Here is a 15,813-nt window from a genome sequence, read left to right as displayed (position 1 = left end):
ATTTATTTTATTGAATTTTAGGTTTTGGAGTACATGTGAAGAACATGCCAGATTGTTGCATAGGTACACACGTGGTAGTGTGATTTGCTGCCTTCCTCCCCATCACCTACATCTTGCATGAAACCATCATTCTCAGCAAACTGACAGACTGCCTTCTTAAGTGGGTCTCTGACTCCCATGCATCCTGACTGGGAGATACCTCCCAGCAGGGGTCAGCAGACACCATACAGGAAAGCTTCAGCTGGAATCTGGTGAGTGCCCCTCTGGGACGAAACCTCCAGAGAAATGAGCAGGCAGCAATCTTTACTGTTCTGCAGTCTCTGTTGGTGATAACTAGGCAAACATAGTTTGGAGTGGACCTCCAGCAAACTCCACCAGACCTGCAGAAGAGTAGCCTGACTGTTAAAAGGAAAACTAACAACAGAAAGCAATAACATCAACATGAACAAAAATAAACCCATGCAAAAATCCCATCTAAAGGTCATTGGCATCAAAGGTAGATAAATTCATGAAGATGAAAAAAAGTGCGAAAATGCTGAGAATTCCAAAAACCAGAATGTCTCTTCTCCTCTAAAGTATCCCAACTCCTTGCCAGTAAAGGAACAAAACTGGATGGAGAATGCATTTAACAAATTGACAGGAATAGGCTTCAGAAGGTGGATAATAACAAACTCCTTTGAGCTAAAGGAGTATGTTCTAACCCAACACAAGAAAGCTAAGAACCTTGACAAAAGGTTAGAGGAATTGCTAACTAGACTAAACCAGTTTAGAGAGGAACATAAATGACATGATGGAGATGTAAAACGCAGAACAAGAACTTCATGAATTATACATAAGTAACAATAGCCTAATCGATCAAGTGAAAGCAAGGATATCAGAGACTGAAAATCAACTTAATGAAATGAAGCATAAAGACAAGATTAGAGAAAAAAGAATGAAAAGAAACAAACACAGCCCCCGAGAAATATGGGATTATGTGAAAATGCCAAACCTATGTTTGATTGGTGTATCTGAAAGTGACAGGGAGAATGGAACCAAGTTGGAAAATACATTAGGATATTATCCAGGAGAACATTTCCATCCTAGCAAGACTGGACAACATTCAAAATTAAGAAATAGAACGTCACTAAGATACTTCTTGAGAAGGGTAACCCCAAGACGCATAATCATCAGATTCACCGAGGTTGAAATGAAGGAAAAAATGTTAAGGGCAGCCAGAGAGAAAGGCCAAGTTCCTCACAAAGGGAAGCCCATCAGACTAACAGTGGCGCTCTCAACAGAAACCATATCAGCCAAAAGAAAGTGGGGGCCAATATTCAACATTCTTAAAAGAATTTTTAACCCAGAATTTCATATCCAGCCAAACTAAGCTTTATAAACAAAGGATAACTAAAATCTTTAACAGACAAGCAAATGCTGAAGGATTTTGCAACCACCAGGCCTGCCTTAAGAGCTCCTGAAGGAAGCACTAAATATGGAAAAGGAAAAACCAGTACCAACCACTGCAAAAACATACCAAAATGTAAAGACCATTGATACTATGAAGAAACAGCATCAACTAATGTGCAAAATAACCAACTAGCATCATGATGACAGTATCAAATTCACATATAACAACATTGACCTTAAATGTAAATGGGTTAAATGCTTCAAAAGACACAGACTGGCACATGGGATAAAGAGATAAGACACATTGATGTGCTCTATTCAGGAGACCCTTCTGATGTGCAAAGACATACATAGGTTCAAAATAAAGGGATGAAGAAATATTTACCAAGCAAATGACAAAAAAAATCAGAGGTTGCAAACTTAATCTCTGATAAAACAGACTTTAAACAAAGATTAAAAAAAGACGAAGAGGGTTACTGCATAACAGTAAAGGGATCAATATAACAAGAAGAGCTAGCTATCCCAGATACATATGCACCCAATACAGGAGTACCAAGATTTGTAAGGCAAGTTCTTAGAGACCTACCAAGAGACTTAGACTCCCACACAATAATAGTGGGAAACTTGACCACCCCACTATCAATATTAGATCAATGAGATAGAAAATTAGCAAGAATATTCAGGACTTGAACTGAGCTCTGGACCAAGCAGACCTGATAGACATCTATAAAATCTCTACCTCAAATCAAGAGAATATACATTTTTCTCAGTACCACATAGCACTTATTCTAAAATTGACCACATAATTGAAGGTAAAACACTCCTCAGAAAATGAAAAAGAATGGAAACCATAACAGTCTTTCAAACCACAGTGCAATCAAATTACTAATCAGGATTAAGAAACTAATCACTCAAAACTGCACAACTACATGGACACTGAACAACCTGTTCCTGAATGAATTGAGTAAATAATGAAATTAAGGCAGAAACATTTATGTTTTGAAACCAATGAGAGCAAATATACAACATACTAGAATCTCTGTGACACAGTTAAATCGGTGTTTAGAGGGAAATTTATAGCACTAAATGCCCAGATGAGAAAGTGGGAAAGGGCTAAAATTGACACCCTAACATGACAATTTAAAAAAACTAGAGAAGAGCAGACAAATTCAAAAGCTACCAGAAGACAAATAATGAAAATCAGAGTAGAACAGAAGGATACAGAGACATGAAAAAACCATTCAGAAAATCAGTGATTCCAGGCGTTGGTTTATTGAAAAGATTAACAAAATAGACTGCTAGCACAACTAATAAAGAAGAAAAGAGAAGAAACAAATAGACACACACAAAAAATAAAGGGGATATTACTGCTGATTCCACAGAAATACAACTATCAGAGAATATTATAAACACCTCTATGCAAATGAAATGGAAAATCTAGAAGAAACTGATAAATTATTGGACATGTATACCCCCTCAAGACTAATCCAGGAAGAAGTCAAATCCCTGAGTAGACCAATAACATGTTATCAAATTTAGACAGCAATTAATACTCTACCAACCAAAAAAAGCCCAGGATCAGATGGATTCACAGCCAAATTATACCACAGGTACAAAGAGGAGTTGGTACCATTCCTTTTGAACTATTCCAAAAAATAGAAAAAGAGGGACTCCTCCCTAAATCATTTTATGAGGCCAGTAGCATCCTGATTCCAAAACCTGGCAGAGACACAACAAATAAAATTTCAGGCCAATATCCCTGATGAACATTGATGCAAAAATTCTTAATAAGATATTGACAAACCAAACCCAGCAACATATCAAAAAGCTTATCCATCATGATCAAGTTGGTTTCATCCCTGGGATGCAAGCCTGGTTCAACATACACAAATTAATAAACATAATCTGTTACATAAACAGTCAATGATAGAAGCATGTGATTTTTCTCAATTGAGGCAGAAAAGGACTTTGATAAAATTCAACACTCCTTCATGCTAAAAACACTCAATAAACTATTGATGGAATGTATCTCAAAATAATAAGAGCTATTTATGACAACACACAGTCAATATACTGAATGGGCAAAAGCTGGAAGCATTCCCTTTGAAAACTGGCACAAGGCAAGCATACCATCTCCCACTATGCTTATTTAACATAGTATTAGATGTTCTGGCTAGGACAATCAGGCAAGAGAAAGAAATAAAGGGTATTCATGTAGGAAGAGTGGAAGTTAAGTTGTCTGTCTGTAGATGACATGATTGCATATTTAGAAAACCCTGTCATCTCAGCCCACAAACTCCTTAAGCTGATAAGCAACTTCAGCAAAGCCTCAGGTTACAAAATCAACATGCGAAACTCACAAGCACTTCTGCACATTAGTAATAGGCAAGCAGAGAGCCAAATCATGAGTGAATTCCCCTTCACAATTGCTACAAAGAGAATAAAATACTTAAGAATACAACTTACAAAATATGTGAAGGAGTGCCTCAAGGAGAACTACAAACCACTACTCAAAGAAATAAGAGAGGACACAAACAAATGGGAAAACATTCCATGTTCATGGATAGGAAGAATCAATATCATGAAAATGTCCATATTGCCCAAAGTAATTTATAGATTCAATGCTATCCCCATCAAGCTACCAATGACCCTCTTCACAGAACTGGAAAAACCACCTTAAACTTCATATGGAACCAAAAGAGAGCCCACATAGCCAAGACAATCCTAAGCAAAAAAAAAGCCAGATGCATCACGCTACCTGACTTCAAACTATACCACAGGCTACAGTAACCAAAACAGCATGCTACTGGTACCAAAACAGATATTTGGTACCATGCTACTGGTACCAAAATAGAATGGAAGAGAGGCCTCAGAAATAATGCCACTCATCTACAACCATTGGACATTTGACAAACCTGACAAAAACAATCAATGGGAAAATGATTCCCTGTTTAATAAATGGTGTTGAGAAAATTGGCTAGTCAACTGGCTAAGGGAAAACTGGACCCCTTCCTTAAACCTTATGTAAAAATTAACTCAAGATGGATTAAATACTTAAACATAAGACCTAAAACCATAAAAATCCTAGAAGAAAACTGAGGCAAAACCATTCAGGACATAGGCATAGGCAAGGACTTCATGACTAAAACACTAAAAGCATTGGCAACAAAAGCCAAAATAGACAAATGGGATCTAATTAAACTCCAGAGCTTCTGTACAGCCAAAGAAACAATCACTAGAGTGAATCAGCAACCAACAGAATGGGAGGAAATTTTTGCAATCTATCTGACAAAGAGCTAATATCCAGAATCTCCAAGGAACTTAAACAAATTTACAAGAAAAAAAAAAATCCCATCAAAAAGTGGGCAAAACATATGAACAGGCACTTCTTAAAACATTGATGCAGCCAACAAACATGAAAAAAAGACATTTATGTAGCAAAAAAAAAAACATGAAAAAAAGCTGGGTATGGTGAACCCTAGAGATGGGGTTTCACCATATGGCCAGGATGGTCTCAATCTCTTGACCTCATCATCCACCTGCCTTGGCCTCCCAAAGTGCCAGGATTACAAATGTGAGATGCTGTGCCTGGCCTGCATGTGTCTTTATGGGTGAAGTGTGTTTCTTGTAGGCAACAGATCAATGGGCCTTGATTTTTTTTTTTTTTAATCCATTCAGCCACTTTGTCTTTTGATTGAAGAATTTGTTCTATTTACATTCAGTGTTATTACTGATAAGTAAGAAATTATTCTTACCATTTTGTTATTTATGTTCTGGTTGTTTTGTGTTCTTCTCTTCCTCCTTTTTTTCTATCTTCCTTTTAGTGTAGGTAAGTTTTTTCAGGTAGTATGTTTTTAATTTCTTGCTATTTTTTTTATTGTGTATCTGTTGTATGTTTTGTAAGTTTACTATGAGGCTTGCAAATAATCTTTCAACTTATTTTTAAAAAAACTGGTGACAGCTTACTACTGATTGTATAAACAAGCAAAGAGAAAACTAATAACAAAAACTTTACACTTTATTCTTCCACTTTTTAAACTTGTTATTTCTATTTATATCTTATACTGTCTATGTCTAGTTTTTCTAGGCAAAATTATAGTTTACACACAACAATTACAGTGTTACAATCTGCATTTTTCAGTGTATTTATCAGTGTCAGGGAGTTTTATACTTTCAGATTATTTCTTATTGCTAATTAGTATCCTTCCCCCTACAACCCCACCAACTGAGGAATTTTGTTAGCATTTCTTATAGGACAGGACTGGTATTAATGAAATCCCTTGGCTTTTCTTTGTCAGGCAAAGCCTTTATTTATACATTATGTTTGAATTATATTTTCAATGGATTTACTATTCTAGGATGAAAGTTATTTTCCTTCAGCACTTTACATATGTCATGCCACTCTCCCCTGGTCTGTAAAGTTTCCACAGAATTCTGCTGCCAGACATATTGAAGCTCTTTTATATGTTATTTGTTAGTTTTATCTTGTTGCTTTCATAATACTTTCTTTTTCATTGACCTTTGGGAGTTTAATTATAAATGTCTTAAATTTGTGATATTTGGGTTAAGTCTTCTTGATGTTCTATAACCTTCTTGTACTTAATATTGATATGATTCTCTAGGTTTGGAAAGTTCTGTTATTAGCCCTTTAAATAAATTTTCTATTCTGATCTCTCTCTTTACCTTCTCTTTCAGGCCAATAACTCAGATTTGCCCTTTTGAGACTTTGTAGAAAAAAGAAAAGCAATAAAGTATGCTAATAAAACCTTTTCTAGATTTTGTTAGCATACTTTATTGTTAGCATACTTTATTGCTTTTTATTCTTTTTTTCCTTTCTCTCCTCTGACTGTGTATTTTGAAATATCCTGTCTTCAAACTCTCTCATTCTTCCGCCTGGTCAGTTCTGCTGTTGAGAGACTCTCATGTATTCTTCAGCATGTTAACTGAATTTTTCATTCCCGGAATTTCTGCTTGATTTTTTTAAAATTATTTCAATCTTAGCTAAATTTATCTGATAGTATTCTTAATTCCTTCTCTGTATTATATTGAATGTTGTTGAGCTTCCTCAAACAACTATTTTGAAGTTTCTGAGTTCACATATCTGTCTCTCCAAGATTGGTCACTCGTCCCTTATTTTGTGCTGTGAGGTCATGTTTTCCTGGATCGTCTTGGTGCTTGTGGATGTTCATTAGTGTCGGTACATTAAAGGGGCTGGTATTGTAGTATTTGTAGTCTGGGCTTGTTTGTACCCATTCTTCTTGAGAATGTAGTACTTTCCAAGTACTCCAAGGGAATTGAGTCTTGTCTTCTAACTCTTTGGGCACTACAGTCATATCTGCATTATGGGGCAACACATGCCCAGTAACACTGTGAGTCTTACAAGCTTGTAGACATACCACCTTGGTGGACTTAGGTAAGATCCAGGAGAATCCCCTTGACTACCAGGCAGAGACTTGTTCTCTTTTCTTATTTTTTCCCAAACAGATGGAGTCTCTCCCTGTGCTGAGCTGCCTACAGCCTGGGGGAGGGTTGATATAGGCACCCCCATGGTCAGCACCACTAGGATTGCACTGGGTGGGACCCAGAGGCAGCACAGCCCTGGATCTTGTCCAAGGCCCGCAACAACCACTGCCTGGCTACCACTGATGTTCACTCAGTTCCCAAGGGCTCTCAGTCACCTGGTAGTGAATCCATTCATGCTTGTGTTATTTTCTTCACACCAGTGAGCTCATTCCTGGCTCATGGAAGGTCCTGAAATGCTATCCAGAATCTCAGGCTACAGTCAGAAACCTTAGAAATCTATGTGGTGCTCTATGCAACTGTGGTTGAGCAGTCTCTCAAAATCTAAGATTAAATCCATTCTACTCTTTTCTCTCTTTTCATGCAGAATGAGTTTTACCTATGACCCCAACTTCCCCATGTCAGTAGCAAGTACTGCCTGGCTAACACTGATATTTCACTTAAATCACAAGGCTCTTCAGTTAGCTGTGGTGATCTGTGTGCTTGAGGGATAGATGTTGCCGTGATTATGGAAGTGGAACTTTGAGTAACTGGATCTCTTCCTTCAGAGACATTATCTCTGACCCAGGGCAGTTCCAGCAATGCCATCCAGTATCCAAGGCCTAGAATTGGGAACCCCAGCCTCTTGATGCTCTATCCCATGGCAGCTGTGCTGGTGCCCAAGCTGTTAAGACAAAGTCCCCTTTACTCTTCGCTCTCCTTTTCTTAAGCGTAAGAAGTCTCTCCTCATGGCCACTACACCTGCAAATGCACTGGGTCACAATGGGTTGGGTTTGATCAAAGGCCTATAGTGAGTTCTTCCTTTCTACTGCTGATGTTTACTCAAGGCACAAGGACACCTTAGTCAGCAGATTATCATTCCTCCAAAAATTGGGCATTTCCCTTCTAGGCAGTGGATTCCTTTCTTGCCCACGTTATGTCTAAAAATGTCATCTGGGAGCCAGGGCCTTGAATGTGGATCTCAGGACTCTTCCTGGTGCTCTGTTTTACTGTGGCTGAGTTGTTGTCCAAATTTCAAGACAAGGTCCTCTATACTCTCACTACTTCTCCAGTGGGAGGAAGGAACACCTCACAAAGCTGAAAGCTGGACTTCTAGGGGTTGGGAGAGGGGTGATGTAAGTACTGTCTTGGTCAACACTGCTGGTCTTCTTAGGCAGCATGCACCCCAAGTCCAGTTGCTGAGTCTAGCACAGCACCAGGACTTACCCAGGAATTGCAGTCCTTGTGGCCTAGACTGCCTTTCGAGTTTACTTAGAACCCCAGAGTGTTTTACCTGTGGAGGTAGGGCTAACTGGAACTTAGCTTTTGACCACTGGAATGGACGATTTCCCTCTGGCTAGGGATGGTCAAAACTGATCCCTTCATCAGTGTCAGCTGGATTGGGTCTCATGTTGCTTTCTGCTGTGACAGTGCAACACTAAGTTCCAATACAAAGTCCCATGATCACTGCACTATCTTTCCCTTAAGCATAAAGATTCTCTCTCCACACTATGGGCACTGCTGCCAGGCCAGGTGGGGGATATGGGAGGGGTGGTATTAGCAGTTCAAGACTGTCTTTCCTACTCTCTTCAGTGCTACTTTCCTAGATACTGTGATGGCTTATCTAAATTTTGTTCTTCATAAAGGTACTTTCTTGTGTGGATAGTTGTCCAATTTGGCGATTCTACTGGGGGTGGGGAACAATTGCTGGAGGGTTCTATTCAACCTTGCGCTGCCTCTGGATCCAAATCTGTTCTTATTTGGGTTCCAACTATCTTTTTAATTTAGATAATATGTGAAGCTATTTTTCTTAAAAGGGTCTTTTTAGAGAGTTGGTCCTTAGTTATTTCTAGGAAATTGGCTTTTAAATGGTTTCTTCATTGTAAGATTTTAATTTTTATCATCAGGGGCATTAGTTACCTGCTTTCCTTAAACAGCATTAAATACTTACCATTATTTTTTGTGCCTATGTGACCAGCACCCCCCCACACACCCAAAAAGTAGACTCAAACAGATTACACTGGGCAAATATATTTTGCACATATTTCTGCATTTCATGGTTATAAGAGCATGTTCTGCTACTCTTCAGGGGGAGCTTAAGATGCCTGCATAGGGAGTTGTCCAGATTTTGCTTGATGTCTTTTTCTCCTACAGATTTGGCTGTGTGTTCTTATGTGTCACTATATTAAATCTTAGTCATTAAGTATACTATATGCTAAATCCTGTGTGTCTTTCATGAAGGAATCTGGTCTTGGAGCCTCTTTTATAACTCTCACTTTCTAACATGTTTTTTTAGATTTCATTATTCTATTCTTTCCTCAGAATCATCTTGAACGTTTTCAAGGGCAAGTAATGGGTAATTGTTAAAATGTTTGATCCTTTCCTTAATGTATTTTAGAAGAAAGCTCTAATAATAAGAACTTCCAATACAGTTGCCCTCTTCTGTGTGGTTTACTATAGTTTTGTTTGGGGGTACAGATTCTTATGCTATTCTACTCAACCTCTTCATATTAAAGGGAGATCAGTGCAAGTCTTATGACCTTAAAATCTGTAACTCTGTAAGGATTGGTCAATAGAAATATAGATATTGTAACACTGAGAATAGTTAAAATAATCATTATACTAGTTTGGACATTAGACCTCAAGGGTTCTAATGCTTTCTGTTCTCTTTCTTGGAACCTTTCCTCTGCCATGAGAATATACCCAGACTATTCTCCTCAACACTGAGATGAATCAAAGATAATCACCTCAACTGGTGCTCTCTGTCTGCAGAGGTATAAAGATGATTAGTGTTAGAACCACACAGCCAACATGTAAATTTATTTTCTCTATTGTTTCTATCCTTTTCAATTTTTATTTTTTCTTTCTTCATTTTGTTTAATTTGCATTTCTATATTTTTTCTTTTGAGTTTTTTGCTTTTTCAAGATACTAAGTTTCATGTAGCATATTAAACAGCAATAGCTAACTGATATAGTCAGGAAAAGTATAAAAGATATTATCTTGTTCGGTAGATTAATAATTTTTAAACTGTAAATCAAAGTATCTATAGGCCTATTTTAACTTTAGTATATTTAAAAGAATTGGCTGGATGCAGTGGCTCATGCCTGTAGTCCCAGCACTTTGGAAGGCCAAGGCAGGTGGATCACTTGAGATCAGGAGTTCCAGACCAGACTGGTGAACATGGTGAAACTCACTCTCTATTAAAAATACAAAAAGTACCTGGGCATGGTGGCATGTGTCTGTAGCCCCAGCTACTTGGGAGGCTGAGGCAGGAGAATAGCTTGAACCTGGGAGGCAGAGGTTGCAGTGAGCCAAGATTGTGCCTCTGCACTCCAGACTGGGCAACAAGAGCAAAACAGTCTGGGGGAAAAAAAAAAAAAAAAAGACTTAAACAGTAATTATCAATGTTATCATTCCAGGAATAAATATTCAAAGGGTCTACAGTGTAAGAAATCTCTCATAACACAAATCCCTAACTCCATTTTATATTGATAATTCAATTGGTCTTAGTAGTCCCATTAGTAAATAATTCATATTACCAGGCTAATAAACAAAATAAGTGAGCATGATGCTATAGAGTTCCGTTGAAATATTTGGGCTTAATATATAATTTCTGAAGTTATATAATTAGTCATGGGGACAAGAACTGAAGACATTGCTTTCTTTTTTTTCTTTTTTTTTTTTTTTTTTTTTTTTTTTTTAAATTTTTTCTTTTTTTTTTTTTTTTTGAGACGGAGTTTCACTCTTGTTACCCAGGCTGGAGTGCAATGGCGCGATTTCGGCTCACCGCAACCTCCGCCTCCTGGGTTCAGGCAATTCTCCTGCCTCAGCCTCCTGAATAGCTCGGATTACAGGCATGCGCCACCATGCCCAGCTGATTTTTTGTATTTTTAGTAGAGACGGGGTTTCACCATGTTGACCAGGATGGTCTCGATCTCTTGACCTAGTGATCCACCCGCCTCGGCCTCCCAAAGTGCTGGGATTACAGGCGTGAGCCACCGCGCCCAGCCTGACATTGCTTTCTTTGACGGATTGAAGGTTTTCATATGTTTCCAGTGTTGTGGAATATCATGAGACATTGGAAGTCTGTTTATCCTGTTTTATTATGAGCTTTATTGCAAAACACTTACCATAAGAAAAGGGATAATAATAGAACAATGTGATTTGAGAATGTCTTCTATTTTTTACAACAATCTGTCTCTGGGATTTGGTATGTCACAGGGCCTAATTTGAGCCTCAGTTTTCTAATTATATTAAACATTTCAAATCCTGTCCTTTACTTACTGAGGATGTTTTTGTTTGGAAGTAATTAAAGATAAAATTTATATGGATTTTATAAGATGAGAAATTCTATTCTCTCAAATAATGTGAAGTCCAGAATATTTCATATTTGATCTCTACTTCCTATGTCACTGTTAACTGCTTTCTTCTATATATTGGCTTTATCTTCATATGAATAAGAAAACAGCCATGGACTTTTTGAGCCCACCCCTGTTGGTGACTTTTCTCAAGTCAAGAAGGGTTCTGTTGTAGAAGGATATATCCAGGTAAAATCAAGTTTCTGTTACAACAAAAGAAAAGCTCATGGAAGCTTGGTTGGTGACCTAGAATGCCCACTACATGTTTTATATTGTTAACATTTCATTTTAGCTTTACTGTATCTATGGTTGACTATAGTGCGAAGCATTATGAATATGACCTTCATATTTTGAAGACTCACTTTGTTTTTACAGAAATGATTATTTTTAATTTTTATTTATTTACTTTTTTGTTGTTGTTTGAGATGGAGTCTCACTCTGTCACCCAGGTTGGAGTACAGTGGCAAGATCTTGGCTCACTGCAACCTCCGCCTCCTGGTTAATGTGATTCTCCTGCCTCAGCCTCCTGAGTAGCTGAGATTACAGGCACGCACCACCATACCAGCCTAATTTCTTTATTTTTAGTAGAGAGGGTTTTACCATGTTGGCAGGCTGGTCTTGACCTCAAGTGATCCACCTGCTTCAGCCTTCCAAAGTGCTGGGATTACAAGCGTGAGCCACCGCACCCACCAAGAAATTTTTAACTAGTGGAAAATATAACATTTCATTTGTCTCTGTTGTTTTTTGGGCTCATGAGAAAAGGAAAGCTGTGACTCTTTCAAAACTTGACCAACTCTAATACTGGATTTATTATTTCACTTTTCTTATAAAATGGGTTTGAAGAATACATATAAAGGGGACATGTAGAGAAGAAAGAATAAAAAGTAGAAAAACAAAATAATGGAGGAAATCTCTCCTAATAGATAGCAAGTTTAAAGCAGAAACCAATTTTAAATGTAATGGAATAATGACAGTAATTACCCTATTCCTTTATCTTCTAGTCACCTTGCATGAAATAATTTAGTATTTGTGGTAGGAATGATTTTACATATGACCTGTTTGAGATATATAGAGGTTTAAAAATTTCCCATTGACTGATAATTCTGGGAAATGTCATGGGCATATGATATAATATCCTTATTCTTCACATCAGCATGTTTAAAAACTATCACAAAATCTATATGGAAATTTATAATTTTTTATGGAACTGAGTATAATTACAGAAATTGTTCAGGCTGTTATAAGGTTTTCCTATTAGAATATCTTGTAAAATATGTATATTATTGAAAGTGAAATGTTAAATAAAATATGTATTGAAAACACTGGTTTCATAGATTAAAATAGCTGTTGTTGCAATGTAACATAATGTAAGAGTGTGTTCATGTGGCATTTAAATCAGTAGTTTCAAAATCAATTTCTTGACATATTTAGCTTTAGAGCAATTTACCTAAAACTCTGAAATGGTATGTAGGGAGGAGTAGAGTTTCAATATTTTTATCAGATGAAAATAGATTTCACCCGATGTTTGAGGGTGTGTGAGTATGTTGATAGTCCCTTCAATTTCTTCTACTGCCACCCTTACCATTCCTTTTGATGAAAACTATTCCTTTTCCTTTCTGGCTCTTTACAATATATTCTTGTACCCCCACATTGTCCTAATAGTCTGCACCTATATTTTGTACCTTATTCATTAAATAGTTCATTCAACAAATATATTTGATTGCTATAAACAAAAAATAAAACCTGATGGCTAACAAGAACACAGACGATCAGCCAAGACTTTGCATAAAAAATAACATGGGAGCTGAGATTTTAATAGTTGGAAGTAAGTACAAAATGAGAAAAGATTAGAGTAAGCAAAGGCACAGAGACTGAAAGTGACTTAGAAACTGAGTAACTGAAAGATTAGCATGGTCAAAGCACAGACAGGAAAAGAAAGAATGATAGGCAATGAGGCTACAGAAAAAGGGAGGAATTCTGCTTCAGCTTCTCCCACTGCCTTCCACATAAAGGTGAAATTTCTTAAACGGGCATGAGAGGATCCTTAGTGTTTAACCTCTGGCCTTTTCCATTAGAACTAAGATAACATGCTACAGTGAAACCAATGCAGAAGAGGGAGGGTGTGTCTAACAAACATGGGTTAAATTGCAGTGTCATTTACTATATAATTTGGAGTAAGTTAATTTACCTGTCTGATAACTAGCAAACTACTTTACTCTCTGACTTGTAACGGGAAAATGGAATTACTAAACCCTGAAAGGGAGATGAGATGAAACCAATTAGCACAGGTAAGGTATCTCACTTTAATAATACATTAAAATAACATAAAACTCAAAGGTAATAATATTATTCTTACTTTCTTCACATTCAATATCAAAGTTCCAGAAAGCAATCTGAAAATTATTTTATGGTGTTGTAATTGATGTGAACAACAAAGAACTTAGATGCTGACGTTGGCGGATCCTAGAAATGTAAAAGATTATAACCATCATTGAGGGTTTTTTAGCCCATAATTTAGCAGCTTTTGAGAAGAAATTAATTGCATTATCAGTGAATTATTTAGATTATCCTGAAACATCTTCCAAAAGAAACAATTCTACAAATACTTACCATCAAGATTGAGATATATTCAGTATTAGAAGGATGAATTTATTAAAATATGCTGTTGTACACCTTAGTTTTTCATACTATCCTAAACTTACCATTTAAAATTTTCTGAACCATCAATTAGGTAGAAATCAAGAATTTAGAACAAAACATTATTTATTGGTGTTATTTAATTTTACTAAATCCTAAAAATTAATGACAGCTACATATACAATACTTTTTCTGTATTTAGAGAAGTATCCAACATGACAAGTACTTAATAAATTACTTATAGCATTATTCAAGGACATGTGGTAAAAGGTTAAGCAGCATAATTAATGTTACTGTTTGAAGGCCATGATAGAGGGAGGCAGTGTAATTAAGAAAGGCCTGACATCTGGCCAGGTTGTTTTTCACAGGGTGGCACTAACTTCATGAAACCATCAGAATTAAATCTTGTTCTCACCAAGCAAGGCCTAGAAACATAGATTAATACAAACAAAACCCACAAACAACTGCCACAAACCACAACAAAACAAGTGAACAAACATAAAATAAAATCTGATTCTGGTCATTTACACTTAAGAGTATGTCCTCCAGTGGTTACATGATTTACAACTAGCTTCCCAACAATGCATTGTGGGAATTTGTAATGGCAAGGGTACTTGATAGCTGGAATCAGATCAGAGGACATAGTGAAAATATTTAAATCAATGACAGTAAGGACAGGTGTAAATACCCTGCTCACAGCTCCATACTGAGACATACATGTGTCAGAAATTAAACAGAATTTCATCTGGACAATAGTAAAACTCTAAAATACATGATCTCTATTATCATCACAAGAGAAGTTACTCTGTCTTAATTATCTTTTGGTCCCTGGCACCTAACCTATTCTTAACACAAAATACTTAACCTTTTTAATTTCTTTCTTTTCTTTTCTGTTTCTAAAATGGCAGATTCCCCTGGGGGCAGACTCTCTTTTAACCTTATTAATGATAGCAAATTGGCTAATAATAGGAGGAAACTACAATAACATATAAAGCTCCAAATCTCAGTGCCATAACAAAATAAAAGGCCCTTTATTACTAGCAACAGTCCAATATCGGTTAACCCTGTAGGTAAGCTCTCTTCTAAGTAGTGATTTAGGGCTCTCCTTCTTGCATCTATTGGTTTTCAAGCACCTTTGTTCAAAATAATCATTATACAATCATTATATCAAAGTGGCATATTGTGGGTGGCATATTCTGCCACCCTTCGGAGCTGGAAAGGAGAAGTTGTAAGAATGTCAACTGACAGATTATTGAATAGGTTTTGGAAGTGACACTTCTAACTCTTTCATTGACCATGATCCTGTCACATGGAGATACTTACCTGGTTGCAGGAGAAGTTGGACAGACTTATTGTGTGTACAATGATAAACATCCAGCCAATTCTTTCACAACATAAAATTAATTTCTCCCATTTTTATTTCTGCCACTTTTACATTATTTTTCTTATGCAGGTTTTGCTAATTATTCTTTCTCACCTGTATACTTTGAGTTCTCATAATTTATTTTTCTTACCCTTACATGTAACCTGCCTTCAGATTGTCAGTGTTTCCCCAGAGATATGACTTGATCTATACCCTTCAGGCATCTAAAATTTGGTATCGCCTGAGTGAAGTTCTGTAGATTCCCTAAACTAGATTTCACCACCTATTTCCATCATTCTCTATATCTTTACCCAGTTAAATTTTTTATCATAACATTTCTTCATCCAATGTATTGCACCATTTATTTGCATAATATTTTATTTTCTTTTATTGCCTGTCTCTCTCACAGTAATGTGCATACTGTGAGCATATATATAGTGGTGTTCTTTTGACTTTTATATATCCCCAGGCACTAAAATAGTGCATTTTCTGGTTCTTATTAAATATGTTAATCATCAATTAAGTATTCCTTTTCCTATTAAGCAAGCCTAATAACTGTAAAATAA

This window comes from Cebus imitator, unplaced genomic scaffold, assembly GCF_001604975.1.
Source record: "Cebus imitator isolate Cc_AM_T3 unplaced genomic scaffold, Cebus_imitator-1.0 Scaffold156, whole genome shotgun sequence".
Lineage (NCBI taxonomy): Eukaryota > Metazoa > Chordata > Mammalia > Primates > Cebidae > Cebus > Cebus imitator.
The sequence above is the reverse complement of the archived record's forward strand: the minus strand, read 5'-3'. Positions refer to the sequence as shown.